The sequence below is a fragment of the Corvus moneduloides genome, chromosome 3, assembly GCF_009650955.1.
Source record: "Corvus moneduloides isolate bCorMon1 chromosome 3, bCorMon1.pri, whole genome shotgun sequence".
NCBI lineage: Eukaryota > Metazoa > Chordata > Aves > Passeriformes > Corvidae > Corvus > Corvus moneduloides.
In genome coordinates, this window is record NC_045478.1 from 38,866,713 (window position 1) to 38,890,408 (window position 23,696).

Genomic DNA, 23,696 nt, shown 5'->3' on the forward strand with positions numbered 1-23,696 from the left:
CCAGACATCTAAATTTAAGGATTTACGTTTCTTCTGATGCAGCAGATGACATTATCGATTCTGAAAGCAACAGAAGGAGCGTACCACTCTGCCTTGCTTTTGCCGTTAGCGATTAAATCAGCTCTGCTGGGTCTTTGCAGATAAAAAAACCCAAAAAACTCTTAACAAACCAGTTAAAAATTCAACAGTGGTCTTAATGGGCCTAAATCTAACCACCTCAATTTTAGCTGCGGTTTGTAAATACCTCTAAAATATACTAAGATGGGTGGAAACCCTAAATCTAGGGTTCTTTGAACATATAAATCCAAATATTATTGTTGCTCCATGAGGCTGTCTGTGATTTTGTTAGGCAGAATTACTGATTTTAGTAAGGAGCCATCCTTTGAAATCAATATCATAGTCTGGGCAATATTTAGGAAAAACATCCTTATCTCTAATATTTATACTCATTCGATTATGACCATCTGAAGTGAACTAAGTTAAAAACAAGTCTTATTTATTTTTTACCATTTCGCATCAATGAGTGAGCTGGCTGATTTATATGATCGTTGGTATCATCATAGTGGCTAGGAGAACTTGCTTACAACTGCCTTAACTTTCCTGGCTCCTGTGCACTTCTGTGCAGACACTGGAAGGCTGCAGACACTGCAAGAAAACAATCATAGGCAAAAAAAAATCCCAATAAATTAATTAGATGGTTTTCATAAGTCCCAAGTCTTGCAACACAAAGAAATAACCCACAACTAAATGAAATTTTGGGCTTCACCTGCTCAGACCACATCCATTAAATAATATATAGGTCCTCCAAAACCTTACTCATTTATTTATTGCAAAAGCATTTTAGGTTTTCAGCTCACCTTCATTTTCATGCAATTTTAGGATGGTAAACTGCAGCAGGAATTGATTTGTCTGGACTTTGCCACTTCTCTGTACCTGCCTCCCATGTTACTATAGTTTCTCTCTGACACTTGCCCTTCTGTGACATTTTTCTGGGAAGCTGACCACTGTGCTTCAATTTATTAAGCCCTCCACATGAAGATATCAATTGCCTCCTGGAACAGGAGATTTGTTATATGTCTTTGGGAGACAGGCATTTTCAAGAAAATTTTCTGAGTGAGGAACGCCACTTGCTGTTAGCTCTTTAGAAAGGAGGACACTATCACCCTTCCTTTCATCAAAATTTTTCAGAGGCAGAAATACTGACATTTCTGTCAAAATGGTCGCTCACCAAGAGGTGAAGAGGCAGTTTTAGAAGTTGCATGTACAACAGTTGTGCCCCAGCTTTTCAGAGCAGAAGAAGTCTCTTGAAGGGGAAAAGCATATATACATGACTCTGTGACTCTGATACTTTGTGGATTTCTCTGTGAGATTTGCTTGAAGAGCTGATGAAGCCCAGACTCCCAGACCCCAGGGGCATGCTCACTGGTTTCTACATTCTATCACTTGTTTGCATGAAGGAAAACAGCACACTTAGGCTTACCAATGTTTTTAAAGAACTGAACTGGGGTGTTTGGGATATTATTAGAGGACTAGATACTAATTCATATATAAGTGTGCTCTTGATGCTAATCTGTTAGTGCTAAGAGGGTCCAATCATTGCAGGGCTCAAAAAATGCATTCAGATTACTGTAAATTATAAAACATAATTTTAAAAGAATATTGTAGTGGTTTAGTTTGAAAAACCCATTACTTACTTAGTTCTCCTTAACTAAAACCCAAGCTGTGCTAAACCATGACAAATATACATTTTAAAATTGACTCTAACAGGACACTTCCATTTCTGGGCACCAGGACACAGAATGAGGAATTGATGAGCAGAAAGGAGACAGAAGGTCAGTAACAAGACAAAATGATGGGACACTGCATCTGGAGAACTTGTATTCCAGATATGGAGTCATATAAAAGCTTAAATATAAAGAGAGAAAGCTGAGACAGAAAATGCCCTGGCAGACATTAACTTGTGAAGCCACAAGGCTGCTTGTGCCAACACTCCGGGTCTCACTCCTTTAGAACCCTTTGCACACAAATCCTACCTCATGGCTGCCTCCACTGTCACTTTACTGCCCTGATCTCTTCTGAGAACATCCCCAGGATGTCTGGCAAAGATCCTGTCTGTGCAGGGTATTGGTCAGCTGCTGATTTCCCCACTCCTGTGCAGCTTGCAATCAAATCTAAAGAGAAATCAAGGTTGTTATAATGAATGATATTGGGAAGACAACAAAAGTAAATTGTAATAAACCCATGCTTAGTGCCCAATGCCAAAAGTTTCTTCGCATAGCATGTTCCTACAGCATTAAGCAAGATGGTGCCTGGGATGAGGACAGGATATTCTGCTAAGGAGGCTGTGATAGAGAGCAGCAGCCGAGAGAGGCTTGTCCTGAATGTCAGGTGAGGTGAAACCCCTGGAGAAGCAACAGGAAGGAAACTTTGTTCCTTCTTGGCAGCAATGCAGTATGGCAGAGACCATGAGCACAGAGTGGACAGCACCACAGGGCAGAAGAAGTATCTGGGTGGACAACAAGGACTGCCTGTAGCAGGAAGCAAAGATTTGCACTTGTAGAAGATAGCAAACTTTCCTAAGAATCTAGAGAGGGCAATAAGGAATTCATAGACTTTGAGAAAAAAAAAAGAAAGTTGCTGGACAGAAAAAAAGTGAAAAGTGAGGAAACTTCTATTAACCATTTTTTCTTTCAAGCCTTTTATTTTAATTTGTCTCACCCATCAGCATCTTGGTTTGTTCGGCTGCTATTTCTTGTTGTGGTTCATTTCGGGGTGTTGTTTTATTTATTTGTGCACATCTGTATAATAAAGCATGGCTTTGGATCTTGGATACCTTTCTTCTCTATTAATATGCTTGCTTAAAAGAAAATAAGAGGTGGGTCCTTCTGAAAATGTCAGCTATTTTGTTGGGCCAACCCAATGGTACAACTGATAGAACCAAAAATAAAGCCAAACCAAACCGGCTTCGCAAGGCCATGCATCAAAGAGCACGTAGTAACCGATGAGTAAAGCTTTTCAGCAACTTGCCACTATGAGTTAACCCAGTAATATACCAAATCTCAAAATACCCACCATTTCACAGGCTGTTGGATCTGCTTTAAACAGCAGATAACCGGGGAAAAAAGTAAGATGGGATGAGGTGTCCATTCACGCATTCTTGGAAGGGATCAGGCTGTGGGTATTAAGTCAAAGGCCATATGTGTGATGGTACAGCGAAAGTGATTTTTTAAGACAAAATATGGGCTGAGATACCTTGCTGACCACCCATTTGTGGTTAAGTGAAAGGACATACATCACTGGAAAATATTAATAGCTAGTCTTCAGGGAAAAACAGTGGAATACAGTCAGCATTAATCACATCCCTGACTCTATCTCAGGAGCCAAGAAGAGGTCATTCTTTTTTCCATCAGGAACATCTTGGTACTTAAAAGAAAAAATGCATTCACACTTAAAGGTTTCTGTGGTGTAACCATAGAGATGTGTTAATGTAATAATCACACACAGCCATGTAGGGGCTTGTGCTGCTTTGTGCAAAGGGGGTTAGCAAAGTCCAACCTTTCTCTACACAAATGCGCCCTTTTATAAGTAAAGATAAGGAAATACGTAAGTTTTACAAAAGCAAAGGTTTTATTAAAATTTAATAAGCTTAGTTCCCCTAATTGTTTTCTTTGTGGTCTAAAATTGTGACAGAATCTCCACATGGTGCAAATCAGTGCACCCAGGGTAGCTCTGGGGATTTGCTCCTGCTAAGAAACCAGTCCATCACTTCCTCAAGGCTCTGACATTTTGAGGACCGTGTTACGACACAGAACAGAAATTCTGAAATGCCAGAGCAATCCCACTTTATCACCACATGATCCTGCTGAGTAAAATAACAAAGCTCAGTTTCTCTGTGCAGTGTACATTTCAGCATGCGAGTTTATTTTTCTGCAATGACAGTTTTCTTCCTCTAATTTTGCCAGGAATTACTATGGGCCTGCATACTCCTCAGGTGATACTGGCTCATCAAACTGATTTGTTACAGCTTCTGGACAGAATCAAAATTCATTACACTAATCAGGTTCTTTGATAATTCTCTAGAGTACAGCACTCAGGTGTGGTGTGGAACCACAAATACAAACATTCTTAGTGCCCAGTAGCTTTAAAATCTGGTGAGATCTCTTATTGGACAGTTCATCATCTCTGCTGATGTGTGCACACTTACTGTTAACATTGTACTGAGCCATACTGAGCAGGCAGAGTACAACCCACCAGAATGTGCTGCTTTCCGTATTTCTAAGAAGTGAGCCAACCTCTGTGGGAATCCATCCCCAGCACAGTACGAAGACATCTGGCAGTTAACAGCAAAGCCACAAATCATCTCTAAACTCACCTAAACAAAGCCACAGATTATCTAATTTATTGCTGGTGACAGTCCTGCTTTGAGTTGCTGTAGGTAGCCCCTAGCAGCCCTCTAGCAGTCAACAGGAAAAAAAAAATTCCTACTGGACTTGAAATGAATCAAGGGTATTTGGGGAGAGGGGTGGGAGTAGCTTAAGATTTTAAAAATTACACAAACATTTCCAATTTGACCAGGAATTTGTCCCCTCTGATATTGAAAACATGTTTCATTTTCAGCTTGCTGATGCATTCAAAAGCATTATTTCTTTAAAAAGTGAGAAGATAATTGCCTGCCTGAGAATGAAAATGTATTGTGATACCTTTAGCTGGTTTCCATTCTGCATATCCTCAGTACTCCTTTGAGTTTGTGATTGCTGATATACACGATGTACTGTAACAAAATGTTACCTTGTTTTTGTGCTACTGAAAGGGTTGTTAGCTGTTTCCTTCCTGAACTGTGGCACCACAATATACATATTGTACTCACTGGCAGGCAATTCTCTGACTGCTTCCATCTTCCATCTTACTATTGGCAGAGCTGCATTTCAGCACTGCACAGACGTGCACTGATGGGTACTGAGCTCTACATCTGGACCTGTCCAGCAAAGGGCAGCAAGGCTCATGAGAGGTCTAGAAAATATGTCTTTTGAGGAACAGCTGAGTGAGCTGGGGTTGTTTAATTTCAAGTAGAAGAGGCTCGGGGGGACCTCACTGCTCTCTGCAGCTCCCTGAAAGGAGGTTTTTGGAGCTGGTCTCTTCTGCCATGTCTGCAGTGACAGGACTAGTGGGAATGGCCTTAAACTGAGAAGGAGAGGTTCAGATTAGACATTAGAAAAATATTTTTCACCCTTAGGGTGGTCAGGCATTGGAATAGGTTCCCCAGGGTGGTGGTGGAGTTGCCATCCCTGGAGGTGTTCGAGAGCCATCTGGATCTGGCACTGGGAAATGTGGTTTAGGGATTACAGTGGCAGTGCTGGGTGGACGGTTGGACCAGACGATCCCAAAGGTCTCTTCCTGCCTTGATGTTTCTATGATTCTATGTGTGCAAGACTGCACTTCTACATGGTTCCAACTTGCTTGCCCTGGCAGTTGCTGCAACATGGCTCTGAAGCTTGCTTGCTTACCCATTAGGGTTGCCAAATGAGGAAAATGTGGACAATTTTCCAGAAACCAAGAACATACCCTACACAGGGGTCTGCCCGGTTAATCCTCTAACCCGTATTACTGTGTTCCCTCCAGAAACTTCATTTAACAAAAATAGCTGTCATAAAAGGTAGGGAACAGTCAGAGCTCTGACTGAGCTGCAGCTGAACATGCTCCCAGGAGTTAGGCACAATAAGGAAAATCCTCTTGAGTGCTCAAGCAGGGAATTAATTATTTCCAAGCTGTATTTTCACGAAAGTGTTTGGGCTTCTGCTAGTGGCACCTGAAGGACTGAAAAACAGAGAACTTGCTTCAGACATAGACATATTTGGGAACTTTGTACAGTCACATTGTTTCAAGACAACTGTTTGACAAATGAGAGCACAGTGAGTGCTAAACAAAGGTGATCTGTTCAAATAATGTCACAGCCTGAAAGAAAATACCACTATCAGAACTAGTCAAGTGTGCGTCCATCACAACTAATAGCTGGTGTCAGTCCCCCCTGAGCGACAAGCACTGTGCTCTGGGGCAGGCGGAGCAGAGCACCAGCCCAGCAGGGCTGTGGTGGCAGCACACCAGCTGGGACCCTCCAGCTGGCTGGGGGCTGCAGCGGCCCCAGGGCTGCGCACAGGGAGCCACAGGAGCAGGGCTGGGCTTCCCTGAGAAGGACTCAGTGCTGGTAAGGAGGCAGATAAAGCATCCTGGAAAATATAGGTCACAAGCCAATGCTAAACTAACATGAGGAACCAGTTCGTTTACTGCTTGACAGCTGTAATGGGTGGGGCTGGGGAAATACGAATCCACGGGTCCCTGAAGAACTCACGCTGCTGCTGTCCACAACAGCATGGATGGTATCAACAAACATGCGAGTATTAATGGCACTGTAACTCTGCTGATTTTCATTTAAAACCCCCAAAACTATCAATCAAACAAACAAAATCAAAGGTAAAACCTCAGCTAAAAAAGGCCCAGTGGAGAACTGAGAATGTCCCTCCTTTTCTTGGTTTAAATCATGCCCAGTTCAAGTTATATGAACCCGTGTACCTTGAATCTGTAAGGTCTTTGTTGTGGTTACCAGGAAAATAGAAAGAAATTTCTGTGCTGGTGATTCCTTTTTCAATTATGAAGTAAAGGATAAATGACTATAAAATACGAGTGACTTGTACAGACAATATGTGATATCTTTTCTCTTTGTCCTGACTACTGCCCCTGTAATCATATAAGTCATTTAGAAGAGACTGGACCAGCCTTTATAATTCCCCTTCAAGGCACTTAGAAAGGATGGGAATTCATTCTGTTTCATTTGCAGACAAACTTTGCAATTCTGAAGTTTCCTACCCCAGTAAATCAGATTTAGGAGGTAAAACAACCATAGGGGGAATGTGAGTCTGATGGAGGAAGAAGACTGATTAGGTTATTGGTGTGTCCACAGTAATAATCACGTTTAAACTGGATCTGGAACCTGGCAATGCCCTTAACAGGCTTCCTTGATCAGACCCTCTAGAAAGAAAGTGGAAGGAAGGGAAAAAGGTGAATCCGAAGAAGGAGCATGGTAGAAATAATGTAGAGCAAGGAATATGGGAAGAAAATGCTGCACCAAAAAGCCAGCAATGAGCTGCACGTTTTCCCACATAGCAGGGATTAGTCAATCCAGTTGGTGGTTTGTTCTTACACCTTTCTTAACTGCACTGGGTGCCTGTTCAGTGTAATACAAAATGAGATGTGTTTCTGTATTTTAGGTGAGTTTTTTAAGTTCAAACCACCTTTAAAGTGCATTAGCAATCCGGTAACAGCTGACGAAGAGGAAAGGCTGGGTACAGTTCTTCCTCCCCAATACACCCAGCCTTCTGTGCCACACTCTCTGCCCCCAAAAAAGACATGGTAAGAAAGAGGCATTCTAATCTTTACAGACCATTCACTTCAATGGGCTTTGGATTGCTTGAGCCCTACACTTCTGTATTCTAAAGAAACCAAGAGAAAGCTCATGAAGATCAGAGGCAGCTGAATGTCTTTATGTATAAAATAACTTGAAAGGTAGGGCTTAACCCAGCAAAAGAGAGAAAAATTCACAGTTCACCTACTCTATCCAGTCATAGATCTGTAATTTTGACACTTGTGATAAAACGAAAAGAAAAAATGTTAAAATTACGTGGGGAAGGGAGGAGAGCCATGAGTCTAAACTAAAAGCCTGAAAAAAATAATTTCAGGACTTCAATTGTCCCTACAGATTTCCTCTAAAGACTGACAGCATGTGGCACTATCTTACTCTAATTTTCTCCAAAGGGAAAATGTGACACTGTATTAACATTGAATTAATCAGAGGAGCCAAATATATCTGTATGCACAACATATCTGTATCTCCCTATCTCAGAAAACTTTCTACCCCAACTGAGCACCAGCTGGAAGAGAAATTCTTGCAATGGAGCCCTTTCTGTTTAATCCCTTAATCTTCTCAACAGTAGGGATTCTCTCTTAAACCCGACTGGAAAGTAACATCTGCACTGTTGAAAGAGAGAAAGCACCAGAAGGCAAGCCACGGAGGTCTCAGCTCCCTCTCTCCCACTCAGTAGTTTTCTATTGAAGATGCCTGTTTAAGGACAGTTTATATTTAATGGCAATGACACAGATCAGGCAGAATCCCAGAGGCTGAAATATTTTCTATTTCTTAGCAGTTACGGCTCCCCATTCTTATGCTGTGGAAAGGGCAGGAGAACTTTAAATGACAAGGAGACCATAGAGATGGATTAACCCGCGGAGAGGGATTAACCTGCAGAGAAGGATTAACCTGTAAGTGTTGTTATTCCCTGAAAGTTACTACCTTTCCTCCCTTCAACCATTCCTTCTTATTATTCATGGTTAGTATTTTGACAGCTTAGACCCCAGTGATGTTCCTGTCTGTAACATGTCCTGACTGCCAGTCCTGGGGCTTTATTATGGGTTTCAATGTCTCTTCTAGATTTGAGGTTAAGCGACATAGTAGAACAGATTAGTTGAGGGGCTGCCTCCCAAATGCTAGGTCCCGATTTCATGGGTCTCCTGGTTAACCCAGCCTTACAAAATCCCATGAAGAGTCAGACCCAGCACTCACAGTCTGGTTATGTCTTCTTACAATCTAACAGAAAGGGCAAAACAACCCTCTCTAGTATTAGAGAATTAAATGTACAATATGTATTAATGTATAGAACTCCTATGTATTAATGTCTTCAAAATCTCGAACCACTCTGAACTCAGGTGACCAGATGGGTCGCTAATGTCACTCACTTCATTCTGTTCTCTCTTTGTCTTGTTTCTTCTCTGCCCCTTCCCCCCCCCCCGCTTTTTAAATTCTCACAATGCTGCAGTACAAGTATCTGTTGCAAAAAGGAGACGTGATGGTAGCTAGCCTTATGCTGTTAGACTGGCCTGCTTCTGAAACAGCACTCACAGCCAATTAAAGCAAACTTTTTGCCAATGGCCAAGAAAATTCTCACAGAAATTCTTCATGCTTACTTTTTTAGTAACCCTTCAAGTTTATAATAGTAATCACTTGCTCTGGAGAACAGAGCTATGCCATATCTTAGGTTAAAAGCTACTTTTTGGAAGAAATACTGAGTTTTGAGTCCAAATCAGGCATGTGCTGAAAAAGGCAGGTGCACAGTGATAAGAATGCACCTTTTTGGTCTTCCATCTGAAGTCTGTAATTTATCATAGGTTGTATTGGATTTTCTGTGGCTTCTGGTGAGGATTAAACATAAAGAATGCTCTAGTTTAGCTATCTGGGCTCAGAATGTGTGACTTGTTTTATGGTTGCGGAAAAATTGGTGTGCGGGTCCAGAGCTTCCTTCAGTCTCAGCTGGAAGCTTCTGGCTCCTCACCAGGGTGAGACCTGCCCAGGAACCAGTGAGTTATTAAGCTGTGACACCACAGAAAAGGTCCCCAGGTGAGACATTTAGATGGCACTGCAGTGGTGGTCCAGAAAGATATTCAAGGGACTGGGGACCTAAGTTTACAAGCAGCCCTGAAGCCCTGTGAGCATATGTAGGGCATCATCCCTGCGGGTATTCTCTTTATTCAAGTGATGCTGATAATAGCAAACACCTCCCCTACTGAACACACCACACTTTCCAGGTTTTGTGTGTCCAAAACAGACTAGAGACCTGAGGCAGACCTTCTGATCTCCTCTCTCTTCCAGCTGGATCCATCACACAGAAGACACAAGACTATCCCAGATTCTCATAGAATCAGGTCTTAATAAAACATATAACTAATAACTTAGGTAAATTATTTCAATGGGGAAAATTTAGGTAGAATGACTGAAAAAGATGAACTAGAAAGGCTGGTAAACAACCTTCCTTCTATCCACTGGGTCCTGGAAAGGTAGGCATATTCCTCCAGTCCTTGTTCAAACTTTCAGTGCTTCCTGAGCCAAAAAATACCCACTAAGGCTTGGCAGTAAGCCTGCCTCCATGACAGGCCTCCTTCTTCTCTCACATGCTTCTCAGTCTGTTCCTTGCTTGTTGCCCCTTTTGCCCACTGCCCACCCCACCCTTAATTTGGGAAAGCTTTACCATGCCCACCTTTTCTTAGGGAAAAAGAAATCATCCTCCCTTCACCTTCTCCACCAAGGTTTTGGCTTGACCCAGAATGCAGCAGGGAGGACCTTCTTACTCTCATAACCTCTGCAACATGATGTACAATACATAATAAGGTATAGTCTGCTGGTTTTATGTCTGCAGTGATTCTGGTGGGGCCCTTTAGAAAGCCAGGGTTAATGCAATGGCCCATGAGTAACAGAGTGCAATTAGTGAAGGCTCCTGGAAGCATACAAAGCAGGAAAATCGATCTTTGCACACCTTGGCCTTACCCTGGAAAGAAGTGGTTTATGATCATGGTGCTGTTTGACCTGTCAGCATCATGGCAGTATATTACAAAGGCTGCTGCTGTTCCTCCCTGGATCTGCACTGAAACAAAGTGGATTAAGGGGCAGAGGGCACTGGGCTGCCTCCTCAGCTATCCAAATTCAAAAAGAGATATATTGCATGGCCAACAAGAGCTTGTAATGTAACAGCTTAGTACTGTTGTTGACACACCAGCCCAGTATTAATCCCCATGCTGTTGCAATCAGAAGGTCAGGTGCCTCCCTTCACTGTATCTTAACCAGGAGGCTGGCTCAGTGGTGAGCACTGATTTGTGGTCAGCATCTTTTCATTTCTGCCCTGACCCAGATTCTGCTCCAAACCGGCATGACACTGCAGGCATCAGAGGACATTTGCTCTATTGCTGGCAGCTAGGTGCAAGAATATCCAGGGAGAGGTGGAGTGGACGTGTTGCAAAAAGACGAGTCTCAAAACCAGATACCTTTACCTGGGAAATCCTAAAATGCCACTATATAATCAGATGATGCCATGGATGTGCAATACACTGCCCTTAGGAGCCAACAGCTCCACTTTGCTGAGAGCTTTAGTGGAATAGCAGTCGGGTGGTGATGTAATCACACGCACCCCTCTGCACCTCTTGCTTCCAGTCCTCTTGATCCCATTGCTTTGAATTGCAGATTCAGGTTCAGCATATAAAAGAACACACGGTGAAAACATGTTTCTTTCTTTCTTTCTTTCTTTCTTTCTTTTCTTTCTTTCTTTTTTCTTTCTTTCTTTCTTTCTTTCTTTCTTTCTTTCTTTCTTTCTTTCTTTCTTTCTTTCTTTCTTTCTCTCTCTCTTTATTCTCTCTCTTTCTCTCTTTCTTTCTCTCTTTCTTTCTCTCTTTCTTTTTCTTTCTCTTATCAAAATCTCTGCAAGTGTGCTGAGAAGGGGCGGGAGGGTGTCTGCTGCAGATTATTACTGAGACCACTTGTGACACTTTCTCATTAGCCCGTGTAATGGGAAGCCAATCTGCTGCTCAGGAAGCAGCACTGCAAATTATTTTCAGCCACAGATGATGCAGCCTGGCTTTGAACTGCTTAGGCCTTGTTGTAACAGAAGCACCAGCAATACTCATTTAATGTGCATTGACCTTTCCCTGACCTGGGAGACAGACACAGGCTCCTGCTCTGGCCTTTTTCTATCACCATGCCTTTTTCTGTAAAGATTTCTGCTTGGCAGGCTACCAGGAGGAAAATACTAAATTCTGTCTGCAACAAGGTGCAAAGTTTGTTTGGCTTCAGTACAGCTGGGGGAGAGAAACAAACTCATTTATCTTTCCCCTCCTGTAGCCATGCTGAGGACACATGGCAACTTTTGAACCTTAAAGGACAGTGATATGGAGTGAGGACAAAGGAGTAATCTGGACAAAGGGTGCCCCTAGGGCATTAAAAATAACTATTCCCCTCACCTTCTGTTGCTGCAGTAAGCTCACACCACTTGTCACCCAGCAGGAGATCTGTATCAAACAGGATGAAACTGGGGATGACAGGAAGTCCCTGAATGTAGACAAATCCATCAAGTTTCATGCTTTGGATGTGAAACTCTGAACCACTGCCTGCTTCTAAAATGATACTGCTTTCATATGCAGTTGTAGAGGCCCAAGTTTTTTGTTTTCTGTGACAGCAGAAGAGAGACTGGGGATGATGCCCTGACCCCAAAATTTGACATATGACACAGTAGGAGGCCAGCACAGCCATAGGACCCATTGCACCAAAATTTGAGCACAAACAACACAGTCATAAGTGAGGAGAAGGGGAAACATGAGACAGATGTGGAAGGGCATGAAGAAAATACCTCTTCCTTGAAAATCAACCAGAGCTCAAGGGAAGAGATCAGGAAGAAGGAGAATGCAAGATACGAGACTACTGCTTGGTCAAAAGCATAAGACTTCATACTTGAGTTGGATGAGCCTTTACTGACAACACTACACAACCATCACAAGTGCCCGAGTGGGTCAGCCACACCTCAAGACTTGATCACAGAATCACAGAATCGCTAGGGTTGGAAGGAACCTCTGGAGATCATCCAATCCAACATCCCTGCCAAGGCAGGGTCACCTTGAGCAGGCTACACTGGAACACATCCAGGTAGGTTTGGAATATCTTCAGGGAGGGAGATCTACAACCTTCCTGGGCAGCCTGTTCCAGGGCTTTGCCACTCTCAATGTAAAAAAGTTCTTCCTCATGTTGAGGTGGAACGTCTTGTGTTTTAGTTTATAGCCACTGCTCCTTGTCCTGTCTTTGGGCACCTCTGAAAAGAGTTTGGCACCTTCCTCCTGGCACCCGCCTTTGAGATGTTTGTATGTATTGATGAGGGCCCCTCTCAGTCTTCTCTTCTCCAGACTAAACAGGCTCAGCTCCCTCAGGCTCTCCTCATGAGAGAGATGCTTCAGACCCCAAATCACCTTTATGGTCCCTGCTGGACTCTCTCCAGTAGCTCCTTGTCTCTCTTGTGCTGAGAAGCCCAGAACTGGACACAGCACTCCATATGTGACCTCACTAGGGCTGAGTAGAGGGGCAGGATCACCTTCCTCAGCCTGCTGGCCACACTCTTCCTGATGCACCCCAGGATCCCACTGGCCCTTCTGGCTGCAAGGACACACTGCCAGCTCATGGTCAACTTGTCATCCCCCAAGACTTCCATGTCCTTCTCCACAGAGCTGCTCTCCGGCAGGTCAGTCCGCAGCCTGTACTGGTACTTGGGGTTATTCCTCCCCACATGCAGGATCCTACACTTGCCCTTGTTGGACCTCACCGAGTTGCTCCCCGCTCAACTCTCCAGCCTATCAAGGTCCCATTGAATGGCAGCACACACTTTGGGTGTACACTTAATGCTGTGCTTTTATATCATCTGCCACCAGAAGGCAATTTTTGTTCTGCTTATTCCCACTCCATCTTGTTTTCTGCCTCCTTGCTCTACAGATTACTCTGAATGCTGAGAAAAACATAGTGCAGTTTCAGTTGCCTCATTGGAGGAAGGTCTTTATATTTCCTTCTTGGCCTTTCTTGCTTCTCTGGTTTATGGATTGCTGACATACTCATGTGGCCTTTGTTTTGATCTCTGCACTATATGCCAGGGCTTGATAGAACTCATCCAAGGAGCAAATGGACATTTGTCAGAAATATTTATGCAAAGACAGAGTAGTGATGTCTCAGAGAGCCTGCCCTGGATGCAAAAGGGTTGTGTCACATTGAACTGTTCTGACATCAGTTGTCACCTTGGCCAGTCATGCAAGTAAATGTTGGACTGGTGCCCACTTCAAAGGAGCTGTGCTGAAAGATCTCACTTTTCCAAAGTGCTGGCTGATTAACAGCAGGGCTGTGAATTGTTCCTCTAACTTGTTTGCACAAACTGTGAGGTTTAGAAGGGGTAAAGGTTCCATTCCAGCTATTTATCCTGTGTAGAATCAGAAACCCAAAAAGATACAGCTAAATTAATTTCTGGCAATAGAGGAGTTTAAACAAATTGCAGAGTCACGGGACAAAGCTTTGCTGCATAGAAAGGCCAAGAGGGAACAATACTAGAGCCAATTGCAATTATCTGCTAACCCTGGTACTTCTAAAGCTCACCTCTCATTGCTATTGCTGGCTGCTTATTTTTTACAGCAATCTTGAATGTTTACATCGAATTAATAAAACCCAAACATTTGTGCCATTAACTTCTGGGCTTGGTAATTCTGACATTTCTGGTATTTCTTTTCCAGTGTGCAGAAAGCACTCCCTCCTCCCCCTCCTCCAGTTCTGTAAAGGCTCCAAGTAGCTCGGTGTAATCTCTGCCCTTTGTTCCAAGATCCCCTCATGGGTCCTTGCCCCGATTTGGGATCAATCTGAATATATCCTCTGACAAAATGACTATACCCCATCTCAGCACACTCCTGCTCCACGTCCTGCTAAGTTGATTATAGAGCTAATTGGACACAGGGAACAGAGCAATTTAACTTCCCTGGAAGATGAACAGCACTTAAATGCCCTGAGCCATTGAGAGTAGCTCTATGCAGGAGCTAATTTTTCCACCTCACTTAGCACGGGCAGCTTTCATGCACTGGAAGTTTTAGGGCAATACTTCTCATCAGAAAAGAAACCAAGTGTTTGGAAGCACACTGCATCAGCCCAGGACATTAATTTCCTCATTCTCTAATCTGTGTTGAGGTGTGTCCCAAATGGCCCTTTTCCCCACTGGGAAACATAAGAGCCAGCAGCATTACAGCTCCTAGGAAAAATGATGCAGAGGATGGAGTAAGCCTGCTGCTGTTCACTGAAGAGAGCTGAGGGAAATGGGATGGGAATGGGGGAAAAAAAAAAAAAAAGGAAGACTGAGCATTTGCTGGAGTTGCTCCTTCCTGGACACGGAAAGCTATGGCACTGAACAACTTTGGGAAAAGCATTCTGGTCACCTGGCAAGAGGCTGCTGAAAAAGAGAGCAGAAGACTGCTCCTGATATCCCTGTAGTTTTGAAACCTTTCAAAGGAATTGTTTCTTCCAGGTATTCATCAGTGCTGGTTTCCCATGGATAAGATAAGGAGGGGACCCTTTTAAAAGGTTTTAGCCACTTGAAGGTCACTTCAAACAACATGCTGAAGACAATGACAGAGGCAAACATTTCAGCCTCACCTATGCTCCAGCAGAAAGAACAGAAACCTTGTTGTTTTCCTGGTGAAAATAAGAGAGCCCATATATCCAGACATCTCAGACTATAATGTGGTTTAAACCCCATCACACACCTAAGCCCTGTTCACAGCCATCCTTCCATGGTGGGTGTGGGGCCCTGTGCTAGGGACACACAAGCACTGCCCTAGGAAATGCAACCTGTTGTGAGACAGCATGTCACCCCCTTTCCCAAACAAAAAGCAGCTGGGAGAAAACATCTACCCCTAAATGTAGATTTATTAACACTCAGCACCAGGAAAGTCAAGGTCAAGGGTTAAAGCTTGCCTTTATCCATCACCTCTTGATATGACCTTGGTGGGGCTTTCTGCAAAGGGCAGGGACAGTTGACGCCATAATGAGCTGTTCTTCCCAGGAGACCCAGCACGATGAAACAGTACAGAACATCCACTTTCATGTATCAGTGCAAGAATACAGGTTTGATTGGTAATAGGTTTCCCATTAAAAATACATGGGAACTTACCTCAGAGAGACAGAGAGTAGATCCCACAGGATAAAGTCTTTTCAGCCAGCTTTTAATGAAGACAATTATATCCATGTATTTGAGGATTTCCTTCTTCATTCTTCTCTAAAGAAAACAGGCTGATTTCATGGGGCAAAACTAGGATGAAAAATAAATTCACAACTGTTGTTCTTTAAGTGGGTCAATTACATTTCGAAATCTGAATGACTGTGGTTTTAATACAACTAAGATGGTCCACAATAATATTAGCTCACATGAATGTGTAATAACTACTTTTCAGAATGAAATGGTTTTTAAATTCTGAGGAAATTATTAGTTTCTAAAGAAACAAGAAAACTACAACTTGGGTGGTCACTGAGACCATTCATTTTAATGAGTGAGCCAATATATTGAATCATACAAGGAAGGATCTAATGCTGTTTTACTCTAAGGATCTATTGAGGCATTCATTCATCTCTGAGTCAAGACTGGATGTCACAGGTTTTGTCATTTGTTTGGACTTATATTCCAAACGTGGTAAACAAGGTGCTCTTCAGTGCTCTCCTTCACTTTTTCCTGTTCTCTCTCTCCCTCTCCAGGCACGCATGGAGAGCCTGTAGCAGTTTGCTCAGTGGATTTGTGGATTTTACCCAGTGGACTATGGAGTTTTTTCCATGTATCTGTATTTCTGAACTTGAAATCCAGTCTCATATTCATAGCTGATGTACCTTAAAGCATGGAAATTCACAGCACACAAAATACCCTCTTCTGCTTGACTGGTTCTCTGTTACTACTGACACTGACTCAGGGCTGTTATTTTTATGCAGGTAAGGACAGGGAAGAAGGCCACTCAATCACCAATCCAGACTGGAATGATGCCAAAAGTTACTGGTGTTCTATGTGGAATAAAGGCAGAAAGATGGTGCACATAAATCAGTTTTACACCTCTTCGCTAGCAGTTCTGATCCATCAGGATTAAATTGTCTTCATCTATGAACATTTTACCTTCTGTGCATTACAGCATCTTCTGAGCTTCTGAGGTGAAGTTAAGGGTGCAGATGGAGTTCAAGCATCATTCTTAGAAAAGAGAAGTGCTTTGGAGTACTCAGATCATGATACCTTTAAAGGTGCCCAACGAGTTCAGAGCAGACACTGTAAAGGACACCTCTTTTAAAATTGTCTCCAGCTGGGAATCAGAAGACAAATGAACCGTAGTCACCAGAACTTTTTGGAACTTTGGTCTTGGTTTGAAGAGCTGAACTGTGAACATGATATCATGTGAACCATAACAGCCTCATAAACTTAAAGCGGACCTGGACCTGAAACTCTCTTTGAATGGCCAAGATGCAGGGCCAATCACTTCTCCATGCACCTCCAGCAGCAGCACTGGGGAAAACAGAGGCACAAACATCTGCCAAACACACGCACGCTCCCATCTCAGGAAACATCACACCGGATGGTATAAAAAAACCATGAGACAGCCCAGGTAAGAGCCCATGGCCAACAGGGACTACAGCAGCACTGAATCTTGGCTAACTCTAAATCTGGGTAGATTGGGACAAATGGCTCTTCTGCTCATTCTGCCTTGCACTCTGCACTTCTATGAAGCAGCCACAGTGGGCCACCATCATGGCACTGGGCTGTGTTCCACTCCATCCCCAGAAGCTGTAAGGAACTCACATGGGGAGCATCCTTTATGAAAGTGCCCAGCCCTGCCAGGACAGGATTTGGGTTCAAACGACATTAATTTGCAAAATTCTCTGATCTCTCTCCGGGTGCTTTCTGTGTTGTTTAGGCAAAGTGCCTCTCTTAGAGCACTCTATTTTTTCTCAGTATTGCATTTATAAGAGGAATTTCCTTACCCAGAACCAGCAGATACTCCGCCTGCTCCACCCTTCCCTATCTTCCTCCCTGTCCCCATAAAGCTATTATTTAAAAACGGGAAAAAATACTCTGGCAAACAATCTTCCCTCCACCCTCCCTCCTATCTGTTTAAATATCCTTGACTGCAAGACATTCAGTACAGAACAGTCATCAATTTTTAATTCATTTAATCTCTTGGTAACAGTGTTCTCATGAACTGAAGGGCCCCTGAGGAAACTTCAGAGAAACCTGACGCTGGATCCAGGAATAAAATTTTGATAATAGAGTGGACTCCGTGGCACTGTATGGGTTAATGGGGGGAAAAAGATACTTAAAACTGAGAACCTTTCACCCCCAGCCAAATAAAAACACATTGTAAACCAGAGCTCTGTACCCTAACGCAGCACAGACTGAAACAAGCACCAGGGAGAGAATTCCCTGCGTCAGAGTTGTTCATGATTCAGCAAACTTGGGAAGGAGCCCTCTGAGTAAACCTGTGGGTTGCCTGTGCTCCTGGTCCTGCTACCGCTTCTTCGTTCTTGTTCCAAGAAGCTCAGAGAACATCCTTATACACTGTCAGTAATTAAATTCTGCCTGCTTAAATGCCCTGGAAGTCTCAAGAGAGGACAATTTTCTCCTTGAGTCTGTAAATGTGGTGGAATCTAATACTGTGTGTATCTGCATTGTTCTCCAAAGAACTGTCATTCAGAAACGGACAAAATGCTACCTGTGTACGACGTGAATGTTAATTGGCTCTGCAGGCATTTTAGGGTAGGGAGCAAGAGGATTCTTGGTTATATTCAATCATATCATATAATGGAAGCTCTCACAGGTCCCGGTTGTACTGGAGTGTTGCATGAAAACAGGGAAAGAGCAAAATCCCAGTATTTTATCCCCAAAATCCCCAGTATTTTATCATCTCATGAAAGAGGTTAAAAATAACCTATAGCTCCAATTCTATGGCAGCCAGAAATGATGCATTTTATCTGAACCCAAGCTTTCTCATAATGGGATGCATAAGAACTACATTTCTCTGAGGAGGCTTTTGGAAGGAGACACAGGTTTGATCACACGCTGTGTGATACCAAACTTAATGCATACATAGAGCCACATCAGCTCTACAGCACCCAAGCAGCACAAAGTGCGCATGTACCCATAGCTCCGGATATCCAAAGTGTCTGGGTGCCATTGGCTATCACAGAGAAATGCAGTGCTAACAAGGGTGGCAGCAGGAAGAAGCCTAAAGCCTTCAGCCACCCTCCTCACCTCCCTCAGCCCTCCTTCCTAGCAGAGATCCCTGCCCAGTATTTCCTTACCTATAATACCTGGCAAGCTGTTCTGTAGGGATGGGCATAGCCCCATCCTGCTTGGCTTCTAGAGGCCGATGCTGAATAGCAACTTCAAGCAGACTCAGTTGTAAAGTCTCCAAGCAGACTCAGTTGTTGTAGTCTCTTTACACTAAATCACACAACATAATTCCCTGTCTTTCCACAGGCACCTTAATGTAACAGGCAGGCTGCTACTGTAATGACAGGCAGCACAAAAACACAAGGCATTACTCTACAGAGCTACTCAGTAAATTTGTATGCTTTTTGCAAGATTATACAATGTATAGGACATTTAGGGGTCTATTTTTCAAAAAATGGTGACTAGAAAGTCGTGATGCAAAACATGGCCTCGATGTTTAGTGCTAAAGCCCTTTCCTCGACATGCACAGCAGAACTGCAGCTCAGCCCGACACAGAGGAGACAATTTGCTGGGACAATTTGCATAGTTACTATTTCTTGCAGAGACTTCCCCTATTTGTGGTGCCTTTTTCTAACCAAGTTGTCATTTACCAGCAGCAACCTCTGATTCTTTGCCTGTGTACCTCCTGTTCTCTTTCACACTGTTAAGAACATTATTTTCTATTCTTCTGTCAGCGGAGAGCACTGGTGATTAGCACTGCAATATCTGGTCCCCTTTATTGAAAATGTTAATCCTTCCTTTTTGCAGGGTTTCTTTAGCCAGGGGTGTTAATACGTGGTTAATATAATCAGGCTGCCTTTTTCTTTATTTCTTGTCTTGCATGTGTTTTAGGAAGGAAATTCTTTTTTATCTCTTGGTCAGAATTTATTATAGTCTCTCGTTTGGTTCTTTTTTTCTCCAGAGGGGCTGCTTTGACTTTTCTTGCTTTTTTTTTCTTTTTTTTTTCTGTGATTATATTCTAACATTTAGCACCCAGAACACTCATTGTTTTGTGTCTTTTTTTGTTCCTGTAGTCTGTAAAGGGAACTTAAGAGTGTGTCCATCAAGGAGGAGTTACCTGTGTTCATAACCAAGAAGAGGACTGAGAGCTGAGTCTTCCCTCACCCACTGCAGAGGTAAGGCTTTCTTGGGCATTCCACAAGCTTCCCTTTAACCTGAAGATCCTTTCAGTATTTGGATAGTAACCAGCATCAAAGATCACCACCCACTGCTCATAAGACATTTTTTCCATGGAGAGAGCATGATATGAAGCATGGGTCACCTGTTGTAACTTCAGGAATCACAGATCTTGCCCCAGGGGAAAGGTGAGGTTGCCAAGATGCAAACCAGAGATGGCTGCAGAATGAAGTGTAGGCAACTTCAGTGGTATGATCTTTTAATCCTGATCAGTAGCAGTTCAGTGAAAACTCCTCTTGTTTTAATGTGAAGAGCACAGACCCTATATCCCACAAATTGCTGTTATGATGATTTTCTTTAAAAGGAAAGACATCACCTAGAGAAATACAGTCACCCAAGGAAGAAAAGTGCCAAGTCACCTGAAGTTTTGTCTCTCCTGATTGCAATCATATTTTATTCTCAAGTAAAGAGAAGCAGCTTTGGCAGTGAAGCTAGGAAACAGTGGATGTTCAGCATGTGGCTACTGTGGATATAGGACTCCAAGACAGTTTTCAAGGTTGCCCCAACACACACACAGATATGCTTCCACTGGAGATAGTTTCAGCAGGCACACCTACAGCTGGATGGAGCTATGGGAACTGGTTGACTCTCTCCCTCTGTCTATCCAGCCAGCCAGTCAGCCAGCTAAAGTGGTCAGGAGCAATGGGGGTACTCCGGGGGGACTTTCCTTGTGTCTTCTACGAGTAGAACATGAGGTTGGCAGAGCTTTCCTTTGGCCCTTCGCTTCAAAACACCCATGAGCCTTCCTGTGCTACAGCTCCCAGGCACAGGCGGGCCGGAGCGGGACTGGGAGCGGGAGAGGGACTGGGAGCGGGAGTGGGAGCAGCACCTGGAGCGGCACTGGGAGCGGCGCGGGATCGGCACTGGGAGCGGCACTGGGAGCGAGAATGGGACTGGGAGCGGGAGCGGCCCCGCCCGGCGCGGCCCCGCCGCCTGCGCACGGCGCCGCCCAGCGGCAGCAGCGCCGCGTTGCACGGGCAGCGCGCGGAACCCGCCCGTGCGCTGCGGCGCGGCTTTGAGTGACAGCCGTCCCTAATTATGCTAATTGCACAGCCCTTTTTTTTTTTTAAATTTTTTTTCCCCTCTCCAGATACCCTTAGGCTTTTGTTTGCAGGGAATAAATAAAGAGGGATTAGTTACGTTTATCTGTGTTTCCCTGAGTCTTTACAGAATAACTGTTACATGTAATTAAGTAATTTGGCTGTCCTTGACCAAGCTGATAGCAAATTACCAGACATTACTGATGAGGTTCCATTACGTTTTAAGAATAGATTACATGGATCTGGGATTTACTGATTTTTATTTCTTATTTTAGACAGGTTCAGCTGGAAATAATGGTCTTACAAAGGTGAAAATGCAACGTGCTTTGACAAGTCACCTTTATCGAGCAGTATTGTTTGGCTATATGTGGATGTAGGACTCCAAAACCGTATTCAAGGTTGCCCCAACACCGAGATATTCTCCCTCTAGAGAGAGTTTCAGCAGGCACACCTGGAGCTTTGGGAACTGGTTGAATCCCTCCCTCCATCTACCCACCCATCCAACTGAGCAGCTGTTGTCTTCACAAAGGATCTGCACTGAACCGGCTGCAGAGCAAGTTTCCCATTCACAGCTTTCCCTTGCCCAGTGTCAAACACGCTGATGGGATATGTTCAGGCAACTTTCATTAAGAGCAATATCATCCTGGATTTGTCCTCTGTGATCCTGTCAACTGATATTTAAATAAATCACACTCTTCAAGGATCCAGCTTAGCTGCTTCCCCTATGCTTTTCTGCATCTCAAATCACTAATCCATATACCCTTTTCTTACAATCTGCTTCCTGTGAGGTTTCCCATATAATTGTCACCACATTTTGACGAGTTTCTCTTCAGGAACCACGAAGCATCAATGTGCAGAAAGAATGTCAAAACATCATGTCTAAAAATAGATTCTCTTGTCCAAGATACAGATACCATTTCATTTATGTACTTTGAAGGCGCTTTATTGAGCATGCCAGATCCTTACAGATTCTCAGGGAATATGTTCTCCTCAAAACTGAGACTGGATACTTCACCTTAAAATTTACTAATCTTATTACACCTTTGTTTTTTAGGTATATACTAACTTACTATAATCACACAAACATACTTCATACTACACATATGCACCACTCGACCAACAGAAGGCTTGAAAGTATGTCCACAGCTCCTGATAAATTGCAAAAAGGAAAAAATCTTCCAAGAAGACACTGTGCTGATGCATTTGCCAAGAGGCCTGGCCAGAACTGATTACGGCCCACCACTGAGCTCTAGAAAGTGTGGCATCAAGACTAGGTCATCAAAACTGAAAGGCAGCAACTAATCATAATTAAAGGGTGGAGTTGTTTTTTTCCACCCCCTCCCGGGAACTAGCACTCGGGGTAGAAAATGAAACTCTTTCACTAAACCCCATTGTGTGGCTTTGTCTTCCAAACACACTGGGGAAAATAAGGGGAGGAGATTCAATAAGTGCATCCAGGAGAAACTTGGGATACAGCCAAGAGTCGTGATCTGGACAGTGCCAAGACTGTCAGCAGCACAGAGAGGAAGGGTCGCTTCCAAAAGACTTTTTGCAGAGATTTTATCCCTGCCAAACCCTCCTCCCAAGCCTGTAAGTAAGCCATGACGGCTATGCCTTTTTTTAGTCCATGCAAAACCTCTGTTACCAGAAATTAGAATGTCCTTGGGATGCTTCTGTTTCCTGAAGAAAAGTGAGCAGTTTCCTCAGAGAAGAAAGCAGCACCCAAGGACAGATGCCAATGCACAGAAAACATTTTAGGTGTTTTTGGTCACGGTGGGCATGGGCCAGCCTGTGCCTGTAGACTAAACTGGTCTAGTTTCCTGGAACATGGGATTTCAGGGTTTGTTTCTCTGAAAACCTGACCTGGCACACAGGTCCGGGGAAGGCAATTTTCAACAAGAGAAGTGTGAATGGTGGGAGTCCCCCAGCCCAGCCTGGGGCAGCCCCAGCAGCCAGCTGGGCCAAAGCACTGGCTACCCACTGCTTTGGGTGAGGTTTACCAAGGTGGGATGGCTCCACCTGCTCACTGGCATGGCTAAAGGGCAGTCCCTCTCCCTACTCCTCTCCTCTCCTCTCTCCCCTGCATGCATTTGTATGTCTGGCTGGCTGCTTCTCTCAAACCAGCTCTTGCTCTCAGTCTGCCCTTGGTGCACTGATTCAGCTCATTAAACTGGCTGAAAGATAATTAACCATGCCTGTGAGGGAAAAAGGGCAGGACACACTCCTCAGGAACAGGGAGAGGCAGCCCCAGAGACATTTCTCCAGGCTGTGAGTGCCTAGTCTTGACCAATCCTCCCTTTCAGGTAGGCTAAGGAGGGACAGGCCATCACAATTCTTGCACAAGCTACCTTCCTTGAGATTACATGCCCTGCATCCAGGCTGGCAGCTAGCAGCCACCAGGGAACTTCACGTGCCCCTCACACCCTACACAGACCACATTCAGTATGAAGGCACCTCCTCTCCTCTCTTTCACCTCCCACATGCAGCATCACCAGTCTATGGAGCTTGCCAGAAGTCCACCACCAGCAGCCTGAACAGAAATGTCCAAGTTTTATTCCCACTGAGAAATATGTGAGGGTTTCATATGTGCCCCTGAGGAAAGATGTTAATTATTTTGCTTATTTTAGGAGTTTTTGTAATAACTGACCTCTCTGTTGTCAAAACCACAAGCCTCACAGATCAAAATATTAGACACATTGTCGTATTTCATCAAGAGGAGCACAAACTTTGCTCAGTTTCTTTCTTCTCCTCCATGGGGAGAAGCAAAACTTGTTTTTCTCAGTAGCCCAGTCATTGTCCCTTTGTTCTGTTTGTATAAAGGAAAATGAAAAGAATCCTGAAG

At 43.8% G+C, this 23,696-nt stretch overlaps 1 long non-coding RNA gene across 1 annotated transcript in view; it reads left to right on the forward strand.

The window, feature by feature from the left end:
* LOC116442239 overlaps window positions 1–20,756 on the forward strand; it is a 78,192-nt gene extending 57,436 nt beyond the window's left edge. Inside the window, exons 2-3 of the long non-coding RNA XR_004239450.1 lie at window positions 16,355–17,013; window positions 19,652–20,756. This is a non-coding gene — a long non-coding RNA (uncharacterized LOC116442239). The remainder of the gene's footprint in view (window positions 1–16,354; window positions 17,014–19,651) is intronic.
* Window positions 20,757–23,696: the final 2,940 nt, after the last annotated feature.